This window comes from Strix aluco, chromosome Z (genome assembly GCF_031877795.1).
Source record: "Strix aluco isolate bStrAlu1 chromosome Z, bStrAlu1.hap1, whole genome shotgun sequence".
NCBI lineage: Eukaryota > Metazoa > Chordata > Aves > Strigiformes > Strigidae > Strix > Strix aluco.
In genome coordinates this window covers 87,444,086-87,456,411 of record NC_133971.1, presented here as the reverse complement: position 1 = coordinate 87,456,411, position 12,326 = coordinate 87,444,086, and the positions used below count along the sequence as shown (strand labels likewise).

Sequence of the window (12,326 nt, the reverse complement as noted above, 5' to 3'; positions counted from 1 at the left end):
CCAGGTGACTGGACTGGGACAGTGTTTGTCTCAATAGCTCTGTCTTGCAAACGTTTCAAAGCATTCTTCATTCTTCATGCGGTATAGTCTGTATCCAACTTCATCCCAGCATAATAACTTTATGTAAATATGTCTTTCTGACAACTAAATAACCCCTAATTTTTTTCTTCCCAATCCCAAGAAATTAACAGAAGGATCCATGCTCACTTCTTGCTCAGTTACTGTTAACTTCCGTGTGTAGATAAAACCCAACAAAAGCCGAGGAAGCTTTTCCTGAGTGAGGACCTAGTCAAATCTGAACACGGGTCTCGTTGTTAGACTCATCTACTCTGTGTTGCTGGAAAGGAGCCGGCTTGATGCTCCAAGGGAACTTCTGATACATGTAACGGTGTCAAAAATATCAGAAGATGCAGCTTGTTTCATTGGAATCCCAGCCTATCACCAGTAACAAAAATGGAGATATTTCCAAAAATAGAAACATTTTCCACCACTGGCTGGTTTTTCCATTAGATTTCTTTGAGAAACAGAAATATAAAACTGTATGTGTTCGTTACAGAGACAGGAGGTCTCCCTGTTTTTAAAACTGTTCCACAGCAGAGATTTCCCAATCAACCCAGGACCCAGGGGCCTAAGCTCCAACAGGCAGTCTGCACTCCCAAATTAGTGACAGAGAGGTGGGTTAGGTGACCTTTCTAGGCCATTATAGACATAATGTCCAAGATTCAGTGATTTTGATTCAGGCTTTTTTTGATCCATCCCAGGTGCAGGCAGGAAATCTCTATCTTCAACCTTCCCAAAGAACTATGAAGTGTTCTAATTTTTACTGGTATCTCCAGTATCTTTGAAAAATGTATTGTTCTGGTCTTCAGAGCAGTATCCTTTCCACTGAGAATTATGGAATGGGATCAAAATGCCTTTGAAAGAGGTGCTGCACTGAAGACAACATGAAGTGGATTAAGAAACCTTCCAATAAACATATTAGGTCCATGTGCAATATACAGCCTCCATAGTTTAGACTCTCCTTTATATGTGACTATATGAAGATAACTGTGAATGCATTTTCCCTCTTCAAATACCTCTTTTCTTTTCCTTGCTTATGACAAGGCCCCTTGGAAGCTTGAAACCAAAATGTGTTTCCGTATCCAAATGCTTTTTGCTTCATCACACTGGCTTTTCACTGCAGGTTTCGCTGGGGGAGAGTGGGAGATGCATGCATGAATTTTGTTAAAGCAGGGACTGTCTTTGTCGGGGAGATTTTCAATAACATCTGCAAAGGGATTGAGGAACACAAGTGTATTCCTAGTTGTCTGGCACCAAGCAATAACTTTATATCATAGCATAGCTGTGATCACTGAGGATATGCTTGTTTCTTATAGTCATGTAAGAAAGTGCAGGGCTGTAGACACCTGTGCGCTAAAGATTCACTGGTATGAGTCTATGGTCTTTTCATTATCATGGATCATTGTGAACTGCTTTGCCTCTACCTTTTCATGATCAAGATGATGATGAGGTCTCAGCTTGTTTCCTATAAAAAGATTACTCAGTAGTAGGACTAAGATTTGTTGTTCGGGGTTTTTTTCCCCAATAAATTATATACAAAGGAATCAGCTCAGAAAATGGCAATAAAATTCCACATCTCTCTCTTAGAGCATTTTTTTTTCTTTCTTTTGCTTCTGCAAAGCAGAACAGTCTTGCATTGCCACTTCTGAATAGGAAGTCCTTTAGCTTTCCTGGCTTTTACTTTGATTTTAATGCTCTGTTGTCCAGCAAAATCAGTTCAGTTGTTACCACCAGATCTCTTCCATCCTCTGCTTATAAGAGCCTTTATTAGAGGTACAGACAGTCCCTATCAAAATGGAGTAAATGTAGCTCAGAAGTCCTTATTCTCTAGTAGACTCCCACCTTGGTGAGTCCATTGCAGGAGCTGAAGACGAACTTGTCTTTTAGCAGGAGAGAGTTCTCCAGGAAAAAGATTGTGTGCCTGGTTTTTCACACCTAACAAAAGGAGTTGGCCAAGTGCATGTGCTCCCAGAAGGACACTGAAGGATCATGTCCCAGGGAAGGATCTCATTTAGCATAGGGAGTACCATGCCAGGTTAGACTGGAGAGGACACTTGGCTACAGCAAGGATAGCCAGAAGCTCAGAAGGGTGTAGATCCAGCTCTTTCTTCAGCTTATCTGCTCCCTAGTGCTCAAAAGCATACATACCACCACCCTAGAAGCAGATAGAGAATTTTTAGTCATGATGGCCACAAGTCACCTTCCCGTCAGGGCTGTGCAATAACAATCAACACAGGGCTGCGCTCTCAGTAATAAGGTTTACTTAGAGATAGGTCAGTTGTTCTTGGCTCAGCGCAGTGTTATCGTACCCCTGTGGCTGGTTTGATGTGGAACTTCCAGTCAGCCTCCAAAATGCCCCTGGAAGTCTCTGATTTTCCCGTTCAGTAGACAGTGACATTACTGCAACAAGATGTTTCCTGAAAACACTAGGACAGAAGCCAGCTAGGCCTATGGGTACAGCACAGATAGCTATTGCAAAGCTTGAGGACAGACAGCTCCCTTAACTGTCAGAAACATAATAACTCCTGTTTGTCTTTTATCTAGTTTTACTTTGGTCACAGCTCTTCAGGGTCCTTAATTTCAATTTGAAGCATGTGCATAACCATATTGACATCAGGGCAATTACTCATGTGCTTCAAGAGGATGCTCAAGAAACTTTTTAATTGGGATTTTTCTAAGGAAGAGCTTTGTTTTATTGAACTCCTTTCCAAAAATAAGAAGCAGTCAAAAAACAAAAAAACAAAAAAAAAAACAAAAAAACAACCACAAGCAGCACCCAGTTTGATGTAATCCACCAGAGTGTTTTTTTCTAACCAAGAAAGAAAGATCTTCACTCAATTTTAATTCTGGATGCACTTTTTTTTAAACTTATAAATCTCTGTTTTGGGACACAAGCAGTCTAGGCCACAGTGATTTGAAGTCCTTTGTTTTCCTTGCAAGTACTCTAAAGTTGCTGTCAAACGTTGAAAGGGTCTCTGTGATGTGGCAGATAAGCCCACAAGCTGCGGCAAGCAAAGCCCTGAAGAATTCAAATGGCAAAATATTTCCAAAATGGCTGCCTATCTTTTTTCTTTATAATTAAAAGGTGTTTGTAGGAATAAAAAAAGGGAGAGGGGAGAAGGCAAAAGTAAGAGAGATGGATCCAAAATCAATATATTCTATTACAAATCCCCCCTCAGGAGTAGGAAGTAAGGATTCCGAGGCACTTCATGTGTCTTTCAGATAGTAAATGTGCAAAATAATGAAGAGAAAAACACCCTGAAACCCATAGCTCCCTTGGGTGGCCATTCCTAGGAGCCCTTAAGTACCCTGTGATATGGCAAAATTGCAGGTACAACCTGCAGTGCCTGGGGGTGCCTGTGAGCCCTCTGCATGGCCAGCACCGTGGAGGGTTGCTAGAACAGGCAGAAAGATCAGCTCTTCTTATCCTCCCCGTGGGAGCAGAAGTGATCAGTGTGATTCCAGACCTTCGCACTGGGTCTCAAAGTTGGTTCCCTTGTGCCCCATCCATGCTAAGTCGGTAGGAGCCATGGTAGGACAATATTACCTAGAAAACCCCATAATTCACAGCTCTTTCAGTATTAAGGATTTAACAGAGCAGCACAGAAGCATCCAGCTGATAGATCAATAAAAGACACTGCACAGAAGAGCAATGAAAATCCTGTCCATTCCCCTTCTGTGGCTTCATTTCAGTGACTGATCATTAGTAAAGTGTTATTTACCACCTCAGATAGATACTCTGCAGCTGAAGTTTTATTTAAAGCTAAAGATGGAGAGATGTTTGGGTGAGATTAACCTGGAGCACTGACTGGCATGAAACTGAATAAGACAAAGTGAGTGTGAGTGAGACAAACTGAGTGAGGTGAAAGTGAAGCAGAAGAGTGGGAAAAAAATGGCCAACAGTAAGATTTTTTTCAGCTGTGCTCCTAAGACTAAGGGCAAAACATTAAAAGAATGCACTGTCCAGGCAACCTGTTTCCCCAGAATGCCAGAGGAAATAACATAGGCCAAAGTTCAGGTACGAAAAAAACGTTCAGAGCTTCTTGAACATGTGCTGATGTGTGGTTTATTGTAGAAGGTGCGAGATGCTTGTTTTTGCAGCTGGCTGGAAGAGGTGGTATTTTTTTCCCAGAGGAAATATCTTTTTTTTTGTCCTTGAATTTAATAGGTCACCAAACTGGAAAACTTTGCATTTTCCTTTTTCTGTGCCCTGAGAAGAGAAAAGAGAAAAAAGAAAAAAAAAAAAAAAAAAAAAAACAAAAAACAAAAAAAACACCTCATTTTAAAGCAAGCAGGCATTATCAACCAAAAATAAAGAAGCAAAATTTCAAATGCCCATAAACAAAAAGATGTGAATGGAAAATTTCTGGATGTCTATTGTCATCTGAGATCTCTTCAATGCAAAGTCTAATGCAAGTGTATTTTTCACTGAATTTTTGGTTGCTTATGCCCCTCAGATAAGCCTGTATTACCTCCAGTGAGAGGCTATTCTGCAGTTACATTGATCTCACTACTGTCTATTAGGCTGTTCTTGAGATTTGGACTAAATATCCTTTATCAGGATCTAATCCCATTTCTTGTAGTTATGCCTCCTAGAATCATGCTAACCAGTTTCTCTTGCTCCTGCACAGATTATTGTCATTTCCCTCCTTAGTCATCACTTAGATCATTTAGGGCTTGCTTACATTATGGAAATTTGCACTAGTATAATTACATGAAAACAGTACTCCAGCACAAGATTTAATATGAGTGAATAAAGTGAGAGCAAAATCAACAGAGCTTCATTTGGGAAAGGCTGTTTAGGTACTGTAAAAACATCAACTCAGACAATATTTTTTTTCTTTGGATTACTTTTGCTTTTAATTTCCACCGACAACTGACAACAATTAAACATCCCTCACTGTGTTTGTAACCCAAACTTTGCAGTGTTGTGCTCATACATGGGAGAATGGAAGTGAATGCTATCAGGGGAGGCTAAAACACAACTACTGAAGGTGTCTGGAAAACTGAGAAGCAAACCCTTTTCTTTTCTGGCAGATCATTTTTAACCTGTCCGCCCATTTAAATTACCAATAACTTTATTATGTTAAAATTCTCATGTCTGTTCTATAAACCACAGTTTCGATACCAGAGCATGCAAAATCCCATTTGCTAATTATTGTAGTTATTCTAAGATTGGCACACAATATAATGCACTGATGGAAAACAACAATAATTAATTACTGCATTTACTCCAAAATTACAATCAGTAATTACTGCTCTGAGACTGAATTCCATTCAGCAATATTTGGAACTTGTTCTTCCTCAAAGCAGGGCAGCTTTTCAGGAGTATTGCTGTGTTTGCATCTAAATGAGTCCATGCAGGTCACTAACGGATCTGCACTATTTGTCATGGGAGTGATAGAGCAGCACAACGTAATACCATAACACTTTCCTTCAGTTCAGAGCATGAATTCTTCATTAAAACCCATGTCCCATTTTTTAAAAGCGTTAGATAATGCAATTATTTCAGAATTAAATAATAGATATGAAAGCAGCCTCCCATTTCTCATCTCACTCTGATGCAGTTGGTCCTGATGCTCTAAAATAAACATTTGGATACTTGTGAGAACTTTTCCCGATGACTCAGCTAGCAAAGAGCTTGCTGAGTTGCCCCTACTATGAAAAGATCAGGAGCTCAGTATGCTTGTGTCACCTTCAGAGGCTTCCAACAGCAAAACCTCCAAAGCCCCAGGGTTGACTGGTGTTACTTTCAGCCACTTGACCAACAAAATTACCATGGAGTCTCATATGGACCATATCATGCAAATGGCCTGACTAGGTCAGATTTAGAGCCTTTCTGAGGTAAACGATGTGAGATTTGATTGTGTCAGTTAGTGGGCAGCTGCAGTAACCTGAAAACAGTAGGTTTTGAAGGAAACTTTTTACTAGGTTCATCCAGCACAGAGATTTACTGGGCCTGTGCACAAGGAACTGCCACTTGAAGAAAAACTGGGAATTGTAAAAAAATGAAAGGGTAGATGTTTTAAGCAGTTGTGATTTGAAATAAGAACCAAAGAAATGGAAAAACACAGGAGACACCCATAGACAAAATGTTTGTTTCAGAAGCAGCAAACGTTGACAGAATGCAATCCTCTGTTACATAAAATAGGTACAAAGAGAATGAGACAGGGGAAAGACTCGCAGTGAAAGAGGCTTGTGAAAACCCAGGACGAGGTTTAAAAACAAGTGTGGTCATTTTCCTACAGGACCTTCACATAAGTGACAAGTCAACAAAATCTGTTGATACTGGGGCACTGGGGAGAGCAGTACCCACTAAATAAGCAGACAGGAAAGAAGCATGTTATCAATTTGCAAATACAAGCAAGTACTTGGGGAGAGAGCAAAGGGCAAATTGTTTGAAGCTCAGTGTATGAGACCATAAAGGTCTAGGACTTCAGGCTGGTGATGTTCTTAGATAGGTCTATGTTTCATACGCTTGAAGGCTGATAGTTCTGTCTCTGATGTGTTTAGTGAAAAAAAAACATCAGCATCATGAACAAGCTTTTTGTCTAGATAAAGACAATATGGACACTACAGGCCAAAGGCAAGGCACAGCCCTCAGGCCCTAAGGAAAAATGCATCAATAGAGAAGATTGTTGTCTGAAACTGGAAACTCCAAATAAAGTCAAAGTTACAAGTCAACTCAAACACATGGTTCACAGGACTTAGGTCACTTGTGTAGCGTTGATCAGTAGGCTGAAAATCATCTGGTCTTTTTGCCACTGACCTTTGAGAGCTACTGCAGAATCATGAATTGAAACTGTATGGGGTAGTGTTTGGCACTTACACTGTAGGTATAAAGAAAAGGGAGGCTAAAAAACTCCATGAAATTTACTCTTCAGGTGAAAACTGCTACAGGGGTTGACAAGAATCTTAATAAGGGGTTGCAGAGTGCTCCATCAATGTGAGCACCTTAAATTGATGTCCTTATGGTTTGGAAGGCATATACAATCAGCTGCACTAGAACACTGTTTCTCATTCCCATAGTTATACCCAGTGATATATCAAATGCAATAATTGCATGTTTGAATAATTCATGGGTATGGTAACTTTGGCCAGATACAAGTAAATATCAAAACTCTGGTCTCTGGAGTGTTTGATTCAGCAGAGAATCAAAGTTCAGTAGCAGAGAACTAAAGGCTTATGGTGTAAACCCTGTTTCTCAGGTGTCTTTCGTTCTGTCCTGTGACTGCAGTTAGAGAAAAGACAGTTTTTATTTCAAATGGTTCATTTTTCCACTTAGCTGAGCTTCATCCAACCTTTTTGAAATATTAGGTAAAAGGCTGAGTTGGAGGGGAAAGGAGAACAGCAGTCAAGTCATTTCCCAACCAAGAAGCACAGTAAATGAAAACTCAATGCTCTGTCTGGAAAGGTACTAACCACAACCAGGCAAAGTTCTCAGGCGGCGTCAATCACCAGCTCCCCTGAAGTCAGTGAAGTGACACTGATTTATGGCAGCCAAGGATTCAGGTCCACTATTACTTATTTAACTCTGAATGTTCTCCTAGCAGAGATGTTTCAATTATTTGCAATTCTAGAGGGAAATGCAATGTCACTATTCTGGCTGCTCTGTATTTTTTAGAGCTGTGAGACTAAGGAATGAACATGCTTATCTCCAATCACATCCTTATGGTTTATTTTAAAAATCCCTTTATGCAACAATGACTTACAAACAGAAGAAATTCTCTTGCATCCCTGGAAAGCTGCAATTGTACACTCAAGTGATCCTCTTTAGAAAGCAGATTTCTCCCATTGTTGGGAGAGATATTCTCCCTCCCCACGTCTTCAGATGTCCCCTTTTTTCTGTATCGGACAGATCCAGTAGCTGGTCTGTTTGAAGCACCCATTCTATGCAGATCAGGGTAACTCTTTAATATCCTCACAGCAACAAGATGTCTAGCTTTGAGATTTCTGGCTATATGAGGCCCAGTCTTTGAAGTCAACAGTCATCTTTTAGTTTCTTTGGGTGTGCTGTGGACCAGAGTCCTGGTTGTCATGGTAGAGTGCTATAATACAATATCTGTCTTAAAAAGCAAGTTGTTCCAAATGAAAATAGTTTTCATTACCTTGATTTCTAAGGATTTGGAAATGATTTAGCCATGAAACCCACATGTTGTACAGTCAGCTACTAATTTTTCTTTGCTGGATAAGATTCTCCTTTTTTGTCCTCTCTTGAAGCATCTCCACTCATCAATAGAGGTTGCATCCCGTCTCCTGTGACATGTGATGAGTGAATGCTCTCCATGGCCTTTATTTCTGTCTGTGCATTCTCCTTGCATGGCACATATCTCACCACCATGGCAGACTGGGCGCTGGGAAAGGGAGCCAGGCAGGCAGCCCAACAACTGCTTTAGGAAACTGGGCTGTTACGTGTCAATCATTGAGATTTGGTACTTTCAGAACGGGGTGTATGTGAGGGTTTTCTGTCTTCTGCTCTTAGCTTGCAAAGGCATTATGTGGTGCAGATCATACAGACCTTGTTAGAAAAAAATCCCATCAGGAATCCCCAGGTCTTTTCCCTGTTCCCCCTGAAGGCCAGTGTAATGCAATTTAGAGAAAGGTGTACAGATCCTGATCCAGAGTAAAGGAATATCTTGCTCCTGGAGAAGCGTTCCTAAACTTAAATCTGAATGTAGGAATTAACTTCTCAGTAGATGGCTTTGTTGAGGACCACACTAAAGGACTGTTAGTAAAGGCACACGGACTGGCACCATGGTTGGTTTTGGGGTCTTTTTCAGCACAGCCCCACTTCCTAACAGTCTGGTTTCTGGTACTCACCAGTGATTCCTGGAAGTAATGGCAGGGTGATTCTTAGGATTAAGATGAATATAATTTCTTCCATCAGAAATGCTCTAGAATAGGTTGTCCTGAGGATCACAGGTAGCTGGAGAAGTGCTGGGTCTGCCCTTCAACTGGGAAAAAAGATATGCTTTAAGGGAGCAATGATGATTTATGCCAGCTAAAGTCTTATTGTGGGATTTGGCCACTTACGCTCAGGGAGCAGAAATCTGCTTTTTCTCTACTGATCTTTCAAATTGGCTCTGTAATTTTTCCCCAAGTTATGTGTGTTCAGTGTGTTCTGTCGATGTGAGAAGTGGTAATGTCACTCTGCTAGGAGTTTTATGGTTCACAGAAGGTAGGATTTGTATTGAGATAGACAGATAGATGGATGTTTGGTGCCTGAACACAATGTATTACAGAGATTGACCCAAAATTTTCAACACTAAAATCCCAAACGATAGACTGAGAGGATCTCTGCCTGGGAGATTTCAGATGGATTTTATCTCTTCTCTCTGATTAATACAAGCCTTTAAAAGCATATCATCCCTGTCCCCTTGCCCAAATAATTGGAGAAGATCAGAGTAAAGAAGAATCAATATCAAATAAGTAGTCTACATTTTCTCAGGTGTCAATGTAAAGGAGGTCAGACATGGCACACTGAGAAGGGAAGAATACACAGTTAGGGGGGTCTGTTTTACATTCAGATAAGGATTGTTCATTGTGACAAAGGAGAAGGTGAATCTTGTTGCCCAGGCAGTTGGTAAACACAGGGAAGGTAGCAGTGATGCTCATGTCCCACTGACAAGCCAGGCTCAGGGCCACGCTGAGATCTGGGCTCTCTCTGTACATGAGGGGGAAATGGAAAAGAGCAGAAGTGCTGGCTGAGAGGAGCGGTAGGGACACCACCCTGCCAAGCTGCCTGCAGAGCCTGGAGCTGTCTCCTAATGAACACGAGCGGCTGGTCACAACTGGACATGAGCTGTTCCCCATTTGTTTGTGCTCCTTGGAGTGGTGGGGATCCGCTCTCCATCAGAATAATCCAATTGAACAAAATGATTCATATTAGCAAGCACATCTGTCTGAGGCCAAAGCAGAACCCTGGTGTTAGTTTAATAAATGACATTCATTAAACTCAGCTGAAAATATAATCTGGAGAGACTGATGGGGTGAACAGAGCAAAGAATAAGCAAAAGGAGTTAGCAATTATCAGATGTCATTTGTTCTACTGGTACCATGGAATTGGGGCTTGTTTGCTGAAATCTTAATTTCATTTTGCTGAGGCAGAATCCATCAGAGAAGTTTGTGTTGCAGCTATGGTTCCTGTTTGTCAGACCTTGGTAGGGAATGGGGCATTTTTCTTTTCCCCTTTCACCTTTTCTACAAAACAGAACACTGAAGGAGCACAGAGCTCAACAAGGACAGGAAGAATGAAGGAAACAGCCTTGCCTTTGCCACAAAAATACTGCTGAGTAAAGTTCCCTGTGCTGCAGTGCAGGGAGCATGGGCAGCACCTTAGGACAGGGACCCTCCACTTTTCCAATGCAGGACCAGTGATAGATATTCCCAGATCCTCTGCCATTTTCCCTCCATACCAAGGAGGTTTGTAAAGACTCCTCATTTGGCTTCAGGAGCATTTTATACTCTATAGATGCCAGGGAAAAAGACTACAAAGGCTAGGATCTTCTTGGTCGTCAGGTCAGGGAAACTCCTAGCAGCTGTGCAGTGGTGGCCACCCAAGGTGGCTCAGTGGTGTTTCATGGAGTACAGGGGAGGACACATGGATACTGAGATGCTCCAGACATCCCACACGTTCAGAGCTCAACCCTGCTGGTCCCGGGCTGCCTCCTTCAGGCACAGCTCACACCCAGTTGCCAGTTTGCTCAGATGCTTGGCATTAGCATTCCTGGCCATAAGTCTTCACACAAAACATTGAATCCAGAGGGCTTGCTTTTAGGAGGGAGAGCTGTCTTTCTCATTTCCCATTGAGCAGAGTCAAGCTTCTTGGGCCTGACTTACAGCAATTTACGGTCAGCACTTGAAGATTGGAGTCTCAAGCTGTTTTTTGTCAGTTGCTTTGGTTTTCTTTAGTTTTAACTTCTCCCCACAGGTATTCAAATGTTCTTTGGTGTGTTCCAGAGGAAGGCAAGAAAGGCTTTTATATTTATAGACTTGCCAGGGCAGTGCTCAAGTTCCAGCCAGTCAGAAAAAATCAAAAAAATAATGGAGGAGAAGGTAAACCTTGACCTCATAAGCTTTCAGCATTGATTAGTTTGTTGGTGTCAGGAACCTTTTCTTGTTCAGGGCAGACTAGCTGTGAAATGATTTTTTTTCCCCTTCTCTTTAATCTGTGTCCTGTATTCCCATGGGGAAGGAGGAGCCAGTACCTGCCTTCCTGGAGTTCTGCAGCAGAGGAAGCAAGTGAAGGGACTTGCACACCAGCAGCAAGGGACTGGGGTTTTTTTTCCAGACACTCATCTTCTCAATGTGCCCTTTGGCAAGAGGCTGAGTACCTTCAATTTCCCTCAAAACTGTGTAAGAATTTGTTGCAGACATGAGCTGTTCTGCAGATGGTCAGAGGTTGTTCTTGCCCTGGAGAGTGTGGGAGAGGGAGACAGAGTTGCAGAGATAGGCAGCATCTTTCTGACATTTGCCATGGACTCCACCATCACTAGAAGGCTTCATTAGCAGCCATGGAAGTGGGTGAGACATGCACTCAATCCCACCTCTACCCCACCACCATTCCTCACTCAGGTAAATAAATCCCTAGCCCTTAGGCACAGGGAGGAGCATAAAGCCTTAAGCTAAAGTGAGCCCATCATTTGTGTGAGACTGGTGAGAAACTTGCTGAATTCACTGTAGCACAGAAAGCCTCATCTGAGATCTCACTCATGGCTCGTGTGAAATGAGCTCTTGGGTCTCACCTTGGTTCCTCCTAAACACATCTCTGTAACATATAATCTTTTATTGCTACCAGGCTGGCAAGTGCATTTGAGAGCTAAGGACTGGAAGAGGGAAGAGAGGTGAGAGGCTGTTGCACCCCTGTGGATAGCTTCTCTAGGCAGGCACACTGGCTAGTGAAGTTTCTCCCTGCCAAAGTCTATTCATGGTCACCTTTCACAATGTCTTTGTCCTGTTGGTACTAAAAATGTAAAAGAAAACAAAATAAACCAAATCAAATTTAGATATATATAGTCTTAGAAATAATGAGTATAGGTATTAAACCTCTCAGCAGTTCTTTTGAGATCCTTTGACAAAATTTCAGGACCTCAAATTACTGCAGTATTTTTCTAAAATTCAAACGAATGAGACCATTAATATTAACATTAGGGAATGAAATTACAGGGCTAGGATATGAGGCTGGAACATCAGACACCCCTCTACAGCTTATGGTCATAGCCACACTTAACTTTTAACTGCAGCAAGATCAGCTGACAGGGTTTCCA

At 41.7% G+C, this 12,326-nt stretch overlaps 1 protein-coding gene across 10 annotated transcripts in view; it reads left to right on the top strand.

Moving 5' to 3' along the window:
• CELF4 (CUGBP Elav-like family member 4) overlaps positions 1–12,326 on the top strand; it is a 720,508-nt gene that overhangs the window by 694,466 nt on the left and 13,716 nt on the right. The window lies entirely within an intron of this gene.